This window comes from Lissotriton vulgaris, chromosome 9 (assembly GCF_964263255.1).
Source record: "Lissotriton vulgaris chromosome 9, aLisVul1.2, whole genome shotgun sequence".
Classification (NCBI taxonomy): Eukaryota; Metazoa; Chordata; class Amphibia; order Caudata; family Salamandridae; genus Lissotriton; species Lissotriton vulgaris.
Window position 1 is genome coordinate 247315884 of NC_141697.1, and position 13222 is coordinate 247329105.

Here is a 13222-nt window from a genome sequence, read left to right on the forward strand (position 1 = left end):
TCCTAAAAACGTGAACTTCTTTCAAGACATCGTCCTGTTCCATAGCCTCCTTCCACTTGGTTTCAGAAATCACATTGGATTGTTCTTCCACTAGATTCTTATTGCTGTCATCCATGGTATAAGCTACATCACAATCTTCAATATGTATAGGATCAGAAGAATTACTAATAGGCAGACGTGACATACAGTCGGCATGAACATTCAAATGACCTGGAACATATTCAACCCCACAACAAAATTCTTGTAATTTAGAAGCCAGTCTTGCTAAACGAGCAGTAAGCATTCTACCTCCTCCAGCAGATAACATACTAATCAAAGGCTTATGATCTGTCCTTAAAGAGAATTTAGTACCCCACAAAAACTGACGAAAATGCTGAGCGGCCCAAGAACACGCTAACAATTCCTTCTCAATAGTTGAGTAATTAAATTCTGAATCTCAAAGTGTTCTTGAGGCATATGATACGACATATTCACCAGCTTTGTCTTTCTGCATAAGAACAGCCCGAGTCCCACATTACTAGCACCAACACAAACTATGCATTCTTTGCCAACTGAATAAGGTTTCAAAAATGAAGCATTAACAATTTTTTTAAGAGTATCAAATGACTCTTGTTGATCTTTGCCCCATACATATTTTGTATTTTTTTCAATAACAATCGGAACGGGTGAACAATGGTAGAGTAATTTTGTACGAATTTTCCATAAAATTCTTGAAGACCCAAAAATGACTTCTCAATACAGATTCTAAGTTCATGTCATGTTCTTCACAATTGCTCCCAAAAATTAAAATGTCGTCCTGGAACGCAATAGCTCCCTTACAATTTTCCAAAAGTTCTTTCATTAAACGTTGAAAAACAGAAGCTGCGCTGGCTAAGCCAAATGGCATGCGTAAGAACTGATACGTGCCTTCTGGAGTTACAAAATCAGTAAGTTTCTTGAATCATCATGCAACTCCACCTGATGATAGGCACTAGCCAAATCAATTGTGGAAAAAATAGTAGCATTAGACAAAGTGGAAATTATTTCATGAATATTGGGAAGGGGATGTTTGTCAATCCAAATTTCTTTGTTTAAACTGGGAGATTCACACATAGACGGAGATCTCCTGTACTCTTGAGTGATAAAACTGTGGGAGAAACCCACGGGCATGATTCAATAGGTTCAATTATATGTTCCTGAACTAACTGATTTAACATCTCCTTATGTTTGGTCCTATAAGCTAAGGGTACATTTCTGACTTTATGTCTTACGGGAGGGGCTCTGTCATTAAGAATAATTTTGTGTTTGAAGTTAGTGTGTTTGCCTAATGTACTGCCAAAAAACATTGGACTAAGTGTCTTTGAGACTATGAACATACACTTCATTGTTGGTATACACAATACTTACTGAAGGAGAAGCAATGGGATCAAGTTTTATACCCAATTCTTGTTGATGTGGCCAACCTAGAATGGACACACCCTTCGTAGCCACATACACTTTACCTTTAATTCTTCTACCTCCAAATTCAATATTTGCCCAAAAAAACCTTCAAGATAAATTTTATGTCCTGAATACCCCCCAGGTTAAATATTAGGAAGAAACAATTTTTCAGTACCCCAGAGGTCATTAAACAACTTTTTCCGTATAATGCTATACCACGAACATGAGTCAACCATAAACTGGATTGGTTTCTCATCAATATTTGCTGTAAATGAAGGAAACTTCTTTTGTTCAGATTCATTAACAGAAAGTATTCAATTTAATCCATGAAAAACTTCTTCTTCCTCATGAGAAATATAATTGACTTTCTGGGTGGACCGACAAACATTACTAAAATGCCCCCTTTTTTTACATTTCACACACACTTTATCCCATGCAGGACAACCTTTATAATTACCAACATGGTTGGAGCTGCCACACCTATAGCAAACAATAGTATTCTTTTTGAAATAAGGCTTGTTATTAACATTTTTCTTATCAACATCTTTCTTAATGAAACTTTTTTGATAGGTATTAGTGCTGGTTTGACCTTTAACTAAGGAAACTTCAGGCTCTGTATTTTGTACCTTCGAGGTTTGATTTCTAATTTCACTTACACATTTTTCAAATTGTTCAATTCCTTTTGCAATATTAATGACAGCACTAAGTGAAGATTCCGTGCCCAACCAAGGTCTTTCTTGATTTTTTTTTACTTTTAGTTTTGATCATTATTTGACTATAGGACTTGTTCATATGAAACAGTTTTAAACGAACAAGCCAAGGAACGTAGAGCTGAAACGTAATCTTCTGTAGATTCTTCCATTTTTTGGGAACGTGAATAAAATTTAAATCTTTCCATTACTACGTTGATTTTTTCCCCAAAGCGAATCTTCATTTGTCTGGTGGCTTTTTCAAAAACATCAATATCACCAGCATCTTCGATAGGTGGGAGATTATCACATTATTTTATACCTGCGCCTCCTTAACAATGTCTAAGTAGTGCTAGTTTTCTTTTAGCAGAACAACCATCTTTTTCAAGAACATCTACATAAGCTATAAACATAGGAAACATAAGATCCCATTCAATGTTAGGTTCCCCTGCTGTTTGCAAAAAATGTGGTGGTGCAGCAATATTATTGAAAACAACAATGGTCCCATGCATTATTGAGATAGAAACAGTTAACAATATAGACACAATGGATACTATATTGGTTTTGGACATGTCCAGCCGGACAGAGGTCTCAATCTTTTTACTTGTTCACAAGGAATACAGAAGAATTTCCTTCAACAATTCTTCGTAGCGGGGCACAGGCCTGTACCCTACCACATACAAATTGACATGGTGAAAAGTGTCACAAACATAAAACACAAGGCTTTTACGCAAAAGAACTTCAGATTCCTGTGGATGAAAATGCAATAGAAATTCCAGTTACACCATTACACACATATAACACAAGGTGTACATTATGGGTATATGGTGTACAAAAAGGTCGACGGCGTTTCGATCCCACTATCTAATCATGGGGATCATCATCAGGACATTGATAATGCCTAAACAATATATACCTTTGTAGCCAATGACTGCCAACCTAGGGATATCGGGCAGGGCAATTACGAATGAACAGAAAGTCGAGTAGACTTGGCAACCAAGAATCGGGTCGGGCGACCACCATGTCAATTTGTAAGTGGTAGGGTACAGGCCTGTGCCCCGCTACGAAATATTGTTGAAGGGAATTCTTGTGTATTCCCTGTGAACAAGTAAAAAGATTGAGACCTCTGTCCGGCTGGACATGTCCAAAACCAATATAGTATCCATTGTGTCTATATTGTTAACTGTTTGTATCTCAATAATGCATGGGACCATTGTTGTTTTCAAAAATATGTTCCCCGAGGTCCTTTGCTGACTTGTAAGGGTGCCCTTGTTGATATTTAAAAATAGGTGCAGCAATATTAGCAATTTAAAATTGCAGTCAAACTAAAATAATATAATAAAATGGCTGTAAATTGTAAACAGTACCTCAAAAATGATGATGATGATGAGGAGAGGGTGTGCACATCACCGTGACATGCTGATAGCCAGAAAGTGATTTTATTTTTTTAAATGCAACTGCAATAATATATATATTTGTAAATATATTGCATAAGAAATCTGTGAGCAGAAATACGTTTTTGAATACTTTAAACACAAACACTGAAGATTAGTATGCTGGAGCTCTTTAAACAGTGACCAGAGAATAATTTCAAGATAGTGGCACGTAAATCACATCACTCAGGCAGCGTGAGTTTAACATTAGGCAGAACACAAGATGCTTAGTGAGACAAAGACAGCTTCGGAACTGTAATGAGCGGAAACATTCCTGTGACCGTACTACGGAGATGCAGAGACACGCGCTGCCTTTCAAACGATGCTGCAAGAAGAATCCTCAACACTGCTCGAACAATGCGGTTGACAACGGCTGCATGAATAATAACTCAGAAAGGTAATAGTCACAAAAATAGTTTGAATTCACAGCCGCCGCCAACTCAAAAGGAATTTAAATCATCTTCACTCGATAAAGTGCTGCAGGCAAGCTAAACAAATGCGCAAATTTCGCTAAACCGTCAGCGCACCAACAATGCCGAGCGCTAGGTCAGGAAACACCAAACTGCGCAAAAAATAAACAATAAAGAGTACTTTACCAGAATGTGTCCATGTTGTAAGGATCAGGGAAATCCTTAGAATGAATAAAGAAGTTATCCGATTTTCCAACACACAAAAAGAGATAAAAACGAGTGAACGCTGTCTTGAGTCTTTTAAATCCTCATGTTCCGAATCGTCGCCAATTCCAAATTGTAGTAACGGAGGTAGACTTCGTAGGTTCCACAATGAAGAGTTATTCAAAGATTAAGACAGCTTTAACAACCACTAGTGAGAGCAAGCATACATGCCAGGACTCCTCACTTCAGCCCCCCAGAACAGAATTCTACTCACATTCTACTATGACCCACAACAATTCTAAATATGTCAAGAATAAGAATACTACAGTATTCTAATCAACTGCCTTAAATAGGCACACAGGCGAGGACACAAATAAGGGACGGGTCAGGACAGGGGAAATCGGCAAGTGCCGATCGGGCTATGTTACGTCACTGATACAGTCACTGGGGATAGGGTGAAGGCTAAAGTGACATAGAGAAAGCTAGACTGAAAAAGGAAGAAATATTATACAGGAATAACAAGGAACTCTTTTCATGAAAACGTTTTAGGATTCTGACTTATCTTCTAGACGTAGTTTGATTATGTTTCATGTTATACATTTCCTCAGTATTGTTTTTACCAATAATGACATTTACACTTTCACTAGCAACTTTGTTACTGTTTTTTGTATACAAAGTACAATCCTGCTCAGTACCATCGCTAACTTCATTGGTAAGCAAACTGCTTTCCACCACAGGTTCAAAATTGCTCGTATCAAAATTAGAAGATGGATGACTATCTTAATCATCGTAGAAACTTAGATTACAGGAAGTATCTACACTGGGATCCAACAGACTGTCATTTAACATTTCATCCTGTACAGACCTCCCTCTCATTATGATTTTCTCTTGACCATTTTTTAATGGTACAATATTACTCTTGCTCCATCATCCTTTCATTCCAAGATAAACAGCCCCTTCCGATACCTTTTCAACACAAAAAGGAACAGTGAAGGTAGACTCACCTTTAGGTACTCTAAACGTTTTTTTTTTATGATGACCCAATCACCTTTCTTAACTCTCTTCCCTTTCGCCTTGTTATATATGTCACAATAAGCTTTTGTATCGTTCTGTTTTGCCACTATTCTCTGCCTGATTTCACCATTTTCATCACATATGGTGTCTGTCACAGTGTTCTTATTAAACCATTCACTATACTTAGGTGTGAGGGCTGTGTTACATTCCCTTCCTCTCATTAGATAAAATGGGGTGTATTTGGTTATGTCATTGGTGGTGTTATTGTACGTGCTTACGTTTTCTCTTATATAGTCCCGAATGGGCAAATTAGATGCTACTGCTAACTGAACTCCCTCCTTCAGGAACCTATTCATTCTTTCTACCTGTTCGTTAGATTTTGGGCTATACAGTGGAGTCTTCTCTTGTTTGATACCCAGGGTTTGCAAAAAATCATTCATTTTTTTAGACACTAGTTGTGTTCTGTTGTCTGAAACTAAAACCCTAGGCTGTCCTTCTAACGCAAATATTTCCTTCAAAAACTGTATTACAACATCAGTTGTCACATTTTGCATAAAATCATAATGTACCCACTTAGTGTAATAATCAGTTAAAACAACCAAATATTTACAATCATTAGGTAAGACATTAAAAGGCCCTGAGAAGTCAATAGCAACTTTTGTCCATGGTCCATCAGGTATTTCAACCAATTGCATTTCACCCTTACTTACTCTCCAATGTTTGTCAGCTTTAAGGCACTGTTCGCATTTGTCTAGATAATCGTTAATGTCATTATTAATACCTGGCCACCAATAGTATTTTTTCAAGATGTTTTTGTTGCAGTGCTTCCTGGATGCCCTTTATGTGCAAGGTGTACAAGTCTTTTCCATAATTTTATGAGGGGCACAAACAAATCATGTCTTTTAAGGAATCCGTTCTTAATAGTCAATTCATCACAGATTTGTTGGAAAGGTTTCAGTTCAGCATTTAGGTTCCTCATTGGCGGCCATACATTAGTTATGTAGTTTACAACTCTCTGTAAGATGACATCTTCCTTTTGACTGTTTATCCATTCCTTCTCAGACCCCTCACACATAATTGTGGCATCAATGTGTGCCACTACATATTCTGTATCGTCTTGAACTCCTTCCTCACAGTCATTTACTGGCAACCTTGACAAACTATCTGCTCTATAGTTTAATCCTCCTTTTATGTGCAGAATCTTGAAATTATATTCTTGCAACTTGGACAGCAGACTTATTAGTCTTGCACTTGCTTTATGGTTACCACGACCGTAACCTTCCATCATGTAAATCAACGGTTTATGGTCAGTGACTATTTCAAACTCCTTTTCCCACAAGAACATTTTCAATTTTTCTACAGACCATACACATGCTAGTGTTTCCCTCACTATGGTACTGTAGTTTTCCTCTGCATTACTGAGTTTTCTAGAGATAAATGCAATGGTATTCTCTTTTTGCCCCTGCCTTTGGCAAAACAAGGCACCTATACCTTTTGCACTTGCATCAACTGTTATGATGTTTTTGAACATTGGATCAAATGGTTGTAGAGCAGGTGCTTGGCAAATGCTGTTTTTAACATCATTAAAAGCTTCTTCTTGTCTGCATATCCTTCTATAAATCTTGCATAATATTCACCAAGCCCCATGAATGATTTTAGGGTCTCTTTATCACCAGGTGTTGGAGCTTCTCTTATTTCTTTTACTAAGTCATTTTTTGGTTTTATCCCATTTGAAGACAGCACATGGCCCAAATACTCAATACTTGTTTGCATGAACTTGCATTTTGTTTTGGACACCGTCATGCCTTTCCCTTTTAGTATTTGAAAAACCTCATTTAAAATATCAAAGTTCTCTTTGTCTGTTTTTGTATGTATCAAAATATCATCTTGAAAGGCTTCTACACCTTTAATTCCGCCAAACAAAACGTCCATCAGTTTTTTAAATACACTTAAAGCGGATGCTAATCCAAATGGCAACCGTACGTATCTGAATGCCCCAAATGGGGTTATTAATGTAGTTCAATTCCTGGATTCATCAGACAAAGTCACTTGATCATACGCTGATCTCAAGTCTAGCAGCGAGAAATATTTTGATCCTGGAATTGATGTTAGTATTTCTTGGATTTTCGGTAACGGGTGGGAATTAACAATTATATTTTTATTGAGAGATCTAAAGTCAACACATAATCTGATCCCTCCTGTTTTCTTTTTCTTAGAAACAACTATTGCTGACACCCATTCAGATGAATCAGTTGCTTCTATGACTCCCTCTTTACATAGCTTTTCCAGAAGCATTTTAAGTTCATTCTTAACGAATAATGGGATTGTTCTTAGCTTATGTGCCACAGGAATGGCACCTTCCTTAAGTTTAATTGTATGCTCGAAACCCTTTACATATCCTATTTCATCCTTAAAAACATCTTTGTGATTTACTAAGATGCTTTCTAAGTTTTCCCATTTTTCTTTAATTTGTACGGCACTGACATACTCCTCATCTAGAATGATAGGGTCTTCAGCTTCTGGTTTCAAAATACCTTTAAGCTTTGCCAAATCTTTCCATCCAATTAAATTTCGTCCACGCACAGCTACATAAATTTTGGTTTTAATCATTCTTCCGTTGAATGTAAGTGTATCATTGAAATAGCCACCATATCTATATCGAATTCCCCAAAAGCTTTTGGGTTGACATCAGTTTCATTTAATTCAACATTCTTCCATTTTTCGTCAAATATGGTATCAGATATTATTGTTATTGGTGATCCTGAATCAGCAGTCACTTTTAATTCAATATCACCAATTAGAACATTCCCTATTGGTCTTTTTATCTTACCATCCACTATATCCACAGATAACACGATATTGGCACACATTTCTTCTTCAAATTCACTTATGGCATTCACTTTTACCTGGCTGAAATTTCTTTTTGTCCTACACAATATAGTTAAATCGCCATATATTTTACATTTCAGGCATTTTTTACCTATAGCAGGGCATGTTTTACAATCTGCTAGATGCTCACGTGAGCCATATCTGAAACAATGTAACCATTTACCTTCAGTTTTCTTGTTATTCTTACTTTTGTCACAGGACCTCTCCTAATATTTTTCTTTTCCGGTAGGTAAAAATCATTAGAATTAGTACTTTCATTAGACAGTTCTTTTGTAGAAATTAATGACCTGTCTATGCCCTTCGCAATGTCCACTATTTTCTGCAATGTTGGATTTCTTCATGCAAGAAGTCTTTCTTGTATTTTTGGGGGAGTAACAATAAAACACTAGCTGATGATCCCTTATGTAAATATCAGTAATTTATTCGAACTCCCAATCTTTAGCCAGAACACGCAAAGCTGCAATATATTCTTCAATAGTTTCCTTAGGGCAAATTTATGCCTGCCAACCATCATATTACTCTCTTCAGAAAATTGTTTTTCTAGTCTTTTAACTGCCTCCTGGTATTCATTTAAAGGAATAAAAACATCGGGTGGACTTTCATACTCTGGCAGACTATCAAATATTTCTTGCCCTGTATTTCCAAGGAGGCCAAAAAGTAAATCTTTTTTCCTTGTTTGCCATCAATTGATATGATATAATTTTCAAAGGCTCTTAGCCAGCTTTTCCACTTCATTGGTGGTTTTCCTGGTTCATCCAAGAAGTGGGGGGGGCACACATATATAGTTACTTTGTGCCATAACTTTTCCTCTTATTCCTCAATTTATGTATATTTTTGTTATAAATTGCTTTTAATTACTCAGACTTATTTATTTGTTATATTACAAACCATTAATTTTGTGGTGTTAAACTTATAGCTTGCTTCGCCCTTTTGCCAGTCTTGTAACTGTGTAAATCATCTGCTTTGATTTTGTGTGCAAATTCCTGTCAGCTTCAATTTCTACTCTCCTCACGGTTCACAAAATGGCTGCACTTTAATTTGCGCGTGACGTCTATTGGCTTACATCCAATTGAAATCCTGGATTTCTCGCCTACGTCACTGACGCGCTCAAGCAACCTTTTCTGACAGGAATTGATCGTAGCTGTGCACTCACGATAGACTTTCAGCGCCAAGCATCAATTTTAAATTACGCACTTACTTTATTGCTCATAAATGATCTTCTGGCGTGTGTGCGCTTTATTCATGATGTTTTGGCAGTCGAAGTACGCATAGATAACTACTGTCCTTCAGTCTAATCCGTGGGCCGTTAATTTTTTGACCCTCGTCACCAAATTGTTGTGGGGAGAAAAGAATGACACGCCGAATGGTGGAATTCATCAAGAAAGTATTTATCAGTAAAAGAAATAGGCACACAGGCGAGGACACAAATAAGTGCCTGGTCAGGACAGGAGAAGTCGGCAAGTGCCGATCGGGCTATGTGACGTCACTGATACAGTCTCTGGTGATAGGGTGAAGGCTAAAGTGACGTAGGGAAAAACGGAAGAAATACTATACAGGAATAACAGGGAACTCTTTTCATGAAAAGGGAAACATAAGGTATTACGAAGGTACAACACCGGTGTACTACATATGGTGAGGAATGTTGGTTGTTGCCTTAGAGTCGTAAATGAATGGTCAAATGGTTACCACGGGTGGATTCTACAAATGGGCAGTGAGGTCTCTGCTGCGCAAAATCTTGATGGTTTTTCTGTTCTAGTTTCTGATATTTCTGATGCGCATCCAAAGGGAATCTAAACAGCCACCACCCTGTGCTGTTGGTTAGCAATTGATAGCCATTGCATAAGTTAAAAAATATATTATTAAGATTCCCTGAGCAAAACTGTAGTCTTGTTATATCAGACAGATAGAAGTTTCCAAGGATAATATCACGAGAAAATCAAAAGAGAATATATAAGTCCGTGGTTTTCTTTATTTGTCGTATTTTTTTATAGTCTTCCACGAGGACTTGTTAACAATTTCTCCAATCCTGGATATTGAAATCAGTATAACAATACAGCAACACAGCCAACACATGTGTTTCGTCTATGGAATTACTCCAAAAGACTTCATCAGGGCTGTAATGAAAATTATATACAATCAATTATGCTATCAACTTACTCAGTTGGAAGCTAAGCCTAACCTCCACCGAGTAATAGGGGAATGAGTTTGAAACCGAAAAAGGAAGTATTTTTGGAAAGAAAGAAGGGAAAACCGCGGGCTACACAAGAAAAACACTCAAACTGTACACTAGAACCAATCACCAGTTGTGCCATCTATTTTTAGATTGCAAAAAACACAGTTGATGGACAGAATGCAGAACAATGTCTTACATTCACCCCAGTACAAAGATCTGGGCCTAAATCCATCGTTTTTTTGCTCTCCACACCACCCTAGGTCAGACACTGGCTATATGCAAATCAGCCTTGACCCTGCCTCATGGGAACAGTCCAGCCCGAACTACCAAGCCATGTCTTTCCTAGACCGGAATCAAGCATCCAAGGACCGGTTTCTTGCGTTTTTTGCAATTTTCACCCCGAGTGGGCTGGGTATGCTCTGACGTGAGTCCCAGGCTCTCCACATCACTGGAGTCAAGCTATCCAGGCTGAAGAAGGCTGATAGCCAGAAACCGGTCCTTGGATGCTTGATTCCGGTCTAGGAAAGACATGGCTTGGTAGTTTGGGCTGGACTGTTCCCATGAGGCACAGGGTCAAGGCTGATTTGCATATAGCCATTGTCTGACCTAGGGTGGTGTGGAGTGCAAACAAACAATGGATTTAGGCCCAGATCTTTGTACTGGGGTGAATGTAAGACATTGTTCTGCATTCTGTCCATCAACTGTGTTTTTTGCAATTTTCACCCCGAGTGGGCTGGGTATGCTCAGACGTGAGTCCCAGGCTCTCCACATCACTGGAGTCAAGCTATCCAGGCTGAAGAAGGCTGATAGCCAGAAACCGGTCCTTGGATGCTTGATTCCGGTCTAGGAAAGACATGTCTTGGTAGTTTGGGCTGGACTGTTCCCATGAGGCACAGGGTCAAGGCTGATTTGCATATAGCCATTGTCTGACCTAGGGTGGTGTGGAGTGCAAACAAACAATGGATTTAGGCCCAGATCTTTGTACTGGGGTGAATGTAAGACATTGCTCTGCATTCTGTCCATCAACTGTGTTTTTTGCAATTTTCACCCCGAGTGGGCTGGGTATGCTCAGACGTGAGTCCCAGGCTCTCCACATCACTGGAGTCAAGATATCCAGGCTGAAGAAGGCTGATAGCCAGAAACCGGTCCTTGGATGCTTGATTCCGGTCTAGGAAAGACATGGCTTGGTAGTTCGGGCTGGACTGTTCCCATGAGGCACAGGGTCAAGGCTGATTTGCATATAGCCATTGTCTGACCTAGGGTGGTGTGGAGTGCAAAAAAAACGATGGATTTAGGCCCAGATCTTTGTACTGGGGTGAATGTAAGACATTGTTCTGCATTCTGTTCATCAACTGTGTTTTTGCATCTATTTTTAGATAGCACTAATTTTCCAAGATTTGGGATTTACACGTTGATAAACCACCTTCATGCAGTGCAGCATAAGTCAGTCAAAACTCCACTATTCTACTCACCTATTGTGGTAAATAAAGTATTACCCTGTCATAATTTCTATAAATAAACAAAAGGTCATGCATAAAGTGAGAGGCAGAGTCCGTGATGTCCGATTCAAAAGGGCTTTATTTCAATAACTCGAGTTAGGGGAGAATCGGTTCCATCACCACTAAGGTTCAGGAAGGGTCTTCTAAACTTTATTCACAGAGTACAATATTTATACATTCAATTTCGCACATAGGGAGGAGCGCTCCAGGCAGAGCAAGAGAAAGAGAGATAAGAGCATGTGGGCGTACATGTGGGCGTTCACTTGAGGAGTCATAGGTGGGTGGATACATGGAGGGGGGTTGCATGGCCAGCTGGAACTTTGCCCTACTTGTGTGCGCAACTTGATCATGACGTGCAACTGACGTGTAACTGGGGGGAGCTGACTTTCGGTCTGGTAGGGAGGCCTTCAGTGTCAGGGCGACCAGCACGTCTGGTATTATCTGATATCTTATGTCCGGGGATGTATTATCTGAAGCAAAGGTCGCTCATCACCAAGAGCCGGTGTGGGCATCTATTTCTTCGTTCATTGCGTTGGGGCCTTGAGCTTTCTTTGGACGCGAGCTCTGCAAATCACTTAAATGGAGACAGAAAGGCTAGGCCCTATCTCTGCAGACGGGTTCTGTTTACCTTCTTCACCAGGCAGGAATGTGATTCTGTAGAGCAAGCAGATAACTGTTGTGCAAAATACTGTCTTGGCACCCCGTGCTGGGCCTCTCTCGGCTGAGCCAGAAGTATGCGAGGTCAGGGATACATAGCTGCAGCTCTCAGAGTGTCTGGAGCCATGAAACCCTAATTCGGAGACTGGCTCAGGCTGAGCCACAAAATGGGTTCATCTCGATTTTAAAAGTGACAATGCAAACACATGGGTCTCAATGCAAAATTAACATTTCTTTTATGGAAAACTTGGTGACTGGCATCCTAATGCAGGACGTAAATGCAGAGGCCTCATTATTCAGGCCACTAAGGGAAAATGCATGGGTGACATGCACATACACTAAACGTTGGGGTACACGCAGGGGACATATTGGTCATGTAAAATTTCATTTTCCTCATTCCCTCCTTGTCCCCTACTGTACCCTTCGGATGTACCATGTTACAACGCATACCATTACAACTACCTACTGTTACAACGCGACCATTACAACGCATACCATTACAACGCATAGCGCTTTGAGGTGCTGGATAGTGGTAAGTATAATTTACTATTCTAACTCCAGTCCCCGTGGACCCTAGGGAAGGTGTTGGATAGTAAATTATACTTATTCCCTATCCTAGAGCGCCCCCCAGCGCAATGCGTTGTAATGCTATGCGTTGTAAAAGTCGCGTTGTAACAGTAGTGCGTTGTAACAAATGCGTTGTAACAGGTGTATACCGTACCCTTCAGTACACATCTATTTTCATGAGACCGTATATTTGTTCATACAGCATCATTTGTTCATCTTTGATCCTTTGTATACGTGGATGTGGAACACAGGCAGTCGCACACAGGCC